Here is a 6,000-nt window from a genome sequence, read left to right as displayed (position 1 = left end):
CATCTGAAAATCTATTCGACTACTGTTTAAAATTCTGTTCTATTCTCATGTTTTATACGATGATCATGGCATTCCTTCTCGTATTTTTAGAACAAAAAAAATAGAATACGAGAAAGATTCTGCAACGTAGAAGAAATTAAAGCAAATTTTGAGAAAAAGTAAATAGGGAAGTAGTGAATGAATCAATTGGCAATTTAAATTTTCATAATAGAGACCTTTGCCCAACTCCTGAACTACCTTTATTAAATAAAATGCAAGTGCTCTGTCATTTAGTGATGAAATTATGCTTTTATACCCCCTTAGATTTCCTGACAAGTTCAACTTGAAAATATTTCCGTCGCACAGAGAGTTAGAGCATGGTGTTTCGCCACCCTTACTCTTCATAATGTCGTTAAGTTTTTTTTTTCTTTTTTTTCGAAACCCCCCCATTCTCTCTCTCTCTCTCTCTCTCTCTCTCTCTCTCTCTCTCTCTCTCTCTCTCGCATTATTTGATTCTATTCGGGCAATTTTGCAGCTCCTCCTCTTCCCTCTTATGTGTAGGTCATTCGTCTCCTTTCCTAAGCCCTAACTATATGCTGCTATAATTTTAGTGTTCGTAAAGTGTGAATGAAAGGATAATGAATATGCGTACAAGAATGAAATATATAGGTGGCCAAAGGAGTTCTTATTCATCATCGTTGATCTTCATGTCTCTAACACTATATCTCTTTGTAAATATGTAATTGTATTTTCATGATATATAATTGCGCATTGATACATAATACACACACAAATATATATATATATATATATATATATATATATATATATATATATATATATATGCTACACATAATATGTATAAACACTATTTTCGTACGAAATGCAAGAGCCCATTATTATGGCTTTCCAGCCATTTCCTCTTATGCCTCAGGTAACCAGGGGATAAAAACTGTATTACTCTTTTACGCTTCCCTCTACAGTAAATATGAGTCTGCCATTACCTACTGATCCTCTGTTACTTCTTTTGTACAGGGGCGATTTATTATTTTCTGTTGACAGTATTATCTACTACCAAACAAAGAAGTCTCTCTATCTCTCTCTAATACACACACACACATATATATATACTATTTATATATATATATGATATATATATATAATATAATATAAATATACATATATATATATTATATATAGTATATATAATATATATATATTACTATAATATATTAAGTATCAGTCTCTCTCTCTCTCTCTTCTCTCTCTCTCCTCTCTCTCTCTCTCTCTCTCTCTCTGTGCTTTGTGGCATTCCTCTCCGTTCTACGCAGCTCTCCCAACACGATAATGACAATCAGCATACCATCATATTCGCCCTCAGTGTATGCATATTTATGTAAATGTCGTTCGAACGATTTCATATTTATAGTTCTCTCTCGACTCCTCTCCTCTCTCATCGTCTCTCTCGTCGGTCTCTCTCTTCTCTCTCCTCAAATGAGCCGGTCCTTGAACGTCATTTGCACAAAACGGTGTGGGTGTCTTCTCCTGTTGGTTTTGAATTTAAATAACGAATAACATAATTTATTTGCTGATAGGAGATGTATGTTTGCTGAGTTTGTTTGTTCTTCGTGGTGTTTTAACATGTTCTCCGTCTGCTGTCATCGTGAAAACTCGCTTTTCATTTATACTTTTTCTTTTCTATTGCAGCTTTCACTGAAACGGGGTCATAGTAGCTTACCAAAGGTCTCTAGCGTCATATGAAAACAATTCGAAATGTAGTTATTCTTCGTCTGCAAATATGTGTCATCCTTCATTATTGATTCATTGCGGAAAACATCTGTTTTCGCTTCACACCTACAGTATGAAAGGCTGAAGACACTAGCATGAAGCCTATTGATTATAAACAGGCTTAGATAGGAGAAAGATCATTCTAAGACACTATATATTTTCAAGTATATATTTATTATATGATTTAGATACCTAAGCACATGAGTCTACAGTATGAATTCAAACGTTATTCATTATTTATCTATCTAACTTTCTATATCTATCTATATATATACTCTATATACACTGTATATTTAATATATATATATATATATATATATGTGTGTGTGTGTGTGTGTGTGTGTGTGAGTCTATGCTAATGGTTAAAAGCAAAGAGTAACCAATAAATAAATATAGAACTTGCAAGAGTGGGAACAATTTTTTAATCAAAATCTAGCAGCTATTGCTGGATTGAAAAACTATGCCTAAATAACGAACTGGGTCATGAAGACCATAAGTTTTCTAACATTAAAACACCCCCATGCAACACACCTACAGCACAAGTGAACTCTCAGGCATGAATGGGAACAGATAATTGAAAAGAGCACTCTTATCGGAGATAAAATTGCCTGGCAGTATCTTCATGAATTCAAGGTAATCAAGGAGGCTGCTCGACAGGTGAAAGTAAAAGCACTACTGTACATTTAGCGAAAGGGAAGTACAAAACATACAACTGTCTTTCTACTATATATATATATATATATATATATATATATATATATATATATATATATATATATATATATATATATATATTAGTAATTGCCATGATTCGATTTGGTGAGCCTAAACAAAATAGCTTTAAAAATATACCCGCCCAATAATTTCGATTTCTCCGTACATAAGATAAAATGTTTGCCTGCTGCCAAAGACAGTTCCTTTGAAAACGTGAATCTTTTGGATAACTTGCGAGCAAGATAGTTCTGCTTTCAAACAGAGGTTCCGGATGTTTCTTCAAGGCCTCAGTCTAAAACAATGCCCTACTACCAAAAAGGGGGTCTCTCTCTCGAAGCCTTCAGTACATTTACAAATGCAACTGGGTGCGTTCACGTAATGCCGTTGAATACAGAATAACAAAATTAATAAGGTTACTATATCTGCTTCTAAAAGAGTGAACCGGAGTGAATTGTTCTTTTTCATGGGGCATCAATTAATCTACGTAATTAAATAATTACATGCGTACCTCACACACTTACCTTGACACGGAGAATCTTCAGGGCCCATGAGTCGCTGCAAACTTGATCCATTGGAGAAACCTGGTTGGACGAGAAACATTCTTTTAATATTGTGACCTTCATAAGAAAATCATCGTGGGTAATGAACTACAGTAGAAATAAATGAGCTGTAGTATAAAAGTAAAGAAGCTGTCTTTCAAGTAAAGTGAATGAGTGAGAGAACAAAAAAGAGACACCCGCAAAAAAAGTGCTTTCCCTAAGAGTCGTCACACCGTAAAAACAAGCTTTTTCCGGACAAAGCTCTTCTAAGCTGCAAGACACATAAGCACCTTTACTTCCCCGAGACAGAAGAAAAAGACAGACGACCCCGACGTACCGTACGACAAATCGATCCCAGGGTCAGCATAACTGTAACGGAAAGTGGGACTAAAGAGGATTTGTGTAATGCATCATTTTGATCGTGGATTCATAATGCGGTTTTGTTGCATTCGGGCGTTACCATTGTTGTCTGATTGTGGGGAAAGTCTCAGAACAGCTAAGCAAGTTTGCCAGGGGATTATGGTCGTCCTTCTAAAGAAGACCAGCTTTCTTCTCCACTGAATAGAGAAGAAATCGCAATTTGTCTGTTCTCTCCCGAATTTAAAATTATGAGGTTCTCTGCTTTATTGAGTGGTATAGTTCGCCGTCTTTATAACTTCTCTTTCTTGTGATTATCATTAGTGCTAAGTTTGCAGCTTAATACACAGGAATAAATAATCATAACCAGAAATAATTACTCTTCTAAACACAAACTTCAAGTTTTGAGAAGCAGGTGTAATCATGTTCTTAACTTTTCGACTCCTTCCAGGCCCATGGCACTGGTACATGTGGAGGTTGACTTCAATTTTCCAGTTGATTTTACCGTTTGCGTTTGTTTATACTTGCTCTGTGTTTTGAGCTTCCAAAAACCATTCTACCTGGCTCAGTACTCATAAAGTGAGACAGACAGTCTTCAGAGTCTAACATAAAAAACAGAACATCTAGATCAATATAAAATTAATTTAACCAAGGATGAGTCTTACCTGACCTTAATGTCTAGGTTTTCTCTGCAGATTTACTAAAAATTAGTGAGAGCATTAATAAACTTGAAAACAGGAAGATTTTACCCCTACCCCCACCCCCTTCTTAAGGCATCCAGCTTGAAAGTTATCCCTAAAATTCACCTATTCAAAGGAAGTGTCTATACTATCAGGTATTTTCACAAAAATTCACCTTTTGACAGGAATTGTCTATGGAATTAGGTAAACGTTTGGCATGTAAGGGAATCAAAATTATTACACGAGTAAAAAATGAAAACTTAGGTTAGGACCATATGAATGTACATGGAATACCTACATAAAAATATCACTAACCATTTGTAAAGTGAAATTGCGACTGTAATGTCTTAGCTCAAAGGATAAAACCTATATATAGACTGAAAGCAAAAAAAGGTCCGGTAGTAAGAGATAAACTGACATTCATTAGAAGTATAACTATGGCACGTTTATATGACCTCTCAGAGGCTCGTTTCATCATGACTAGAGAATGGAGACGTCATTTTCAGCAAAACTGGTTTTTATATCCATGAAACCCAAACGTAATGAACGAGGTTTAATATCAGATCTGCCCAAAGAATCACCGATGCAAAATATCAAGTGACTGACTGTTACAATCTATATATTTATTCCACATATTTCATCAGTTTTTCAAAGATGTAGCCATAAATTGCGACACATAATTTGCAACTTGTTTCAGATGAGCCGTTTCGCACAACTGCAAATTCTGATACGTGTGTTTCAACTCGGCGTTAATTAAATGACAGCGGATCCCTGCTTTACTAAGGCAACAGAAAAAGTGGAAATAACTTAGAGCACACAAGCATTTTGCATGAGTGACGAAGTCCTCCAAAGGCTTAGTAAGGATTTAATTAAGGATATGACTCCTGGACGACCTGAGCAGAGTGCAATGATGCAATCTGAGATCGGTGTCTTTTTCCTCTCCATTTCGAAGGAAGTCTTCTCTTTTATAAATATATAGTCGTTTCTTTACCAGGCGTTTCTTCCAAGGGCACATCACCACTGAAAAGGTGTTGAATTATTTTTCGTGGTACGAAAATAAGATATTATTTCTATAATATATGATGTGGATGAAATTACTTCCATTGTTTCCACAGGTATCTGGTATTTTCTGGAATATTTTTCGTAAGCTTTCTTGCTTTAATAGCGAACCTATATTATAAGTAACTGGTAAAGAGAGAAGAGAGAGAGAGGAGAGAGAGAGAAGAGAGACAGACAGAGAGAGAGAGAGAGACGAGAGAGAGAGAAAGAGAGAGAGAGAGATATATATATATATATATATATATATATATATATATATATATATATATATATTTATATATATATGTATGTATGTATGGTATGTATGTATGTATATACAACCAATTAGTGAGAATATACAATCATGACAAAAGTTCCCAACTGTTGCTGGTGTGAACAGCACTCCTGTGAAGAGGTCAACCCTAACAAGCCCCATGCATGTGCCAACACTACCATAGACTCCAACTCAACAGCACTTCACGCACTGAAGCCACCACTTCCGAATCTACTATCATTTTTATACAAACACACATAAATATACCTACCTACCTACATGCATTCAAGCTTTACTTCCCGTGGCCATTGTAACTGATCTATGAAGTCATTCAGCGCTGAAACTGAAAGGGACAGTAAGACTTGAAATGTAACAGGAGGAAAGCCTTGCAATTGCACTACGACTCAAATGTTAGGAGAAGGTGGAAAGTCGGATGGAAGACAGAGAATATGAACGGAGGTACAATAAAAGGAATGAAAGAGGTTGTAGCTAGGGGCCGAAATGACGCTGCAAAGAACTTTAAGTAAAGTCTACAGTGCACCACATGAGGTGCACTGACGACACTAGCCCCACGGGGGTTTGTTATTCTAAAACAGTCGCCCTGACCCTGTGGCTTTAGTCAGCATGTGTG

General features: G+C 35.9%; 1 protein-coding gene and 1 long non-coding RNA gene across 4 annotated transcripts in view; one reads left to right on the top strand and one right to left on the bottom strand.

Annotated features, from left to right (window-relative positions):
- LOC135220758 (uncharacterized) overlaps nucleotides 1-6,000 on the bottom strand; it is a 359,794-nt gene that overhangs the window by 74,129 nt on the left and 279,665 nt on the right. For both annotated transcript variants that reach the window (XR_010315784.1, XR_010315785.1), the window contains exon 3: nucleotides 3,003-3,062. This is a non-coding gene — a long non-coding RNA (uncharacterized LOC135220758). The remainder of the gene's footprint in view (nucleotides 1-3,002; nucleotides 3,063-6,000) is intronic.
- The window catches only part of LOC135220757 (orcokinin peptides type B-like), a 111,393-nt gene that overhangs the window by 39,993 nt on the left and 65,400 nt on the right, over nucleotides 1-6,000 (top strand). The window lies entirely within an intron of this gene.

Source organism: Macrobrachium nipponense, chromosome 2, assembly GCF_015104395.2.
Source record: "Macrobrachium nipponense isolate FS-2020 chromosome 2, ASM1510439v2, whole genome shotgun sequence".
Taxonomy (NCBI): domain Eukaryota; kingdom Metazoa; phylum Arthropoda; class Malacostraca; order Decapoda; family Palaemonidae; genus Macrobrachium; species Macrobrachium nipponense.
This window is presented reverse-complemented; position numbering and strand designations above follow the sequence as displayed.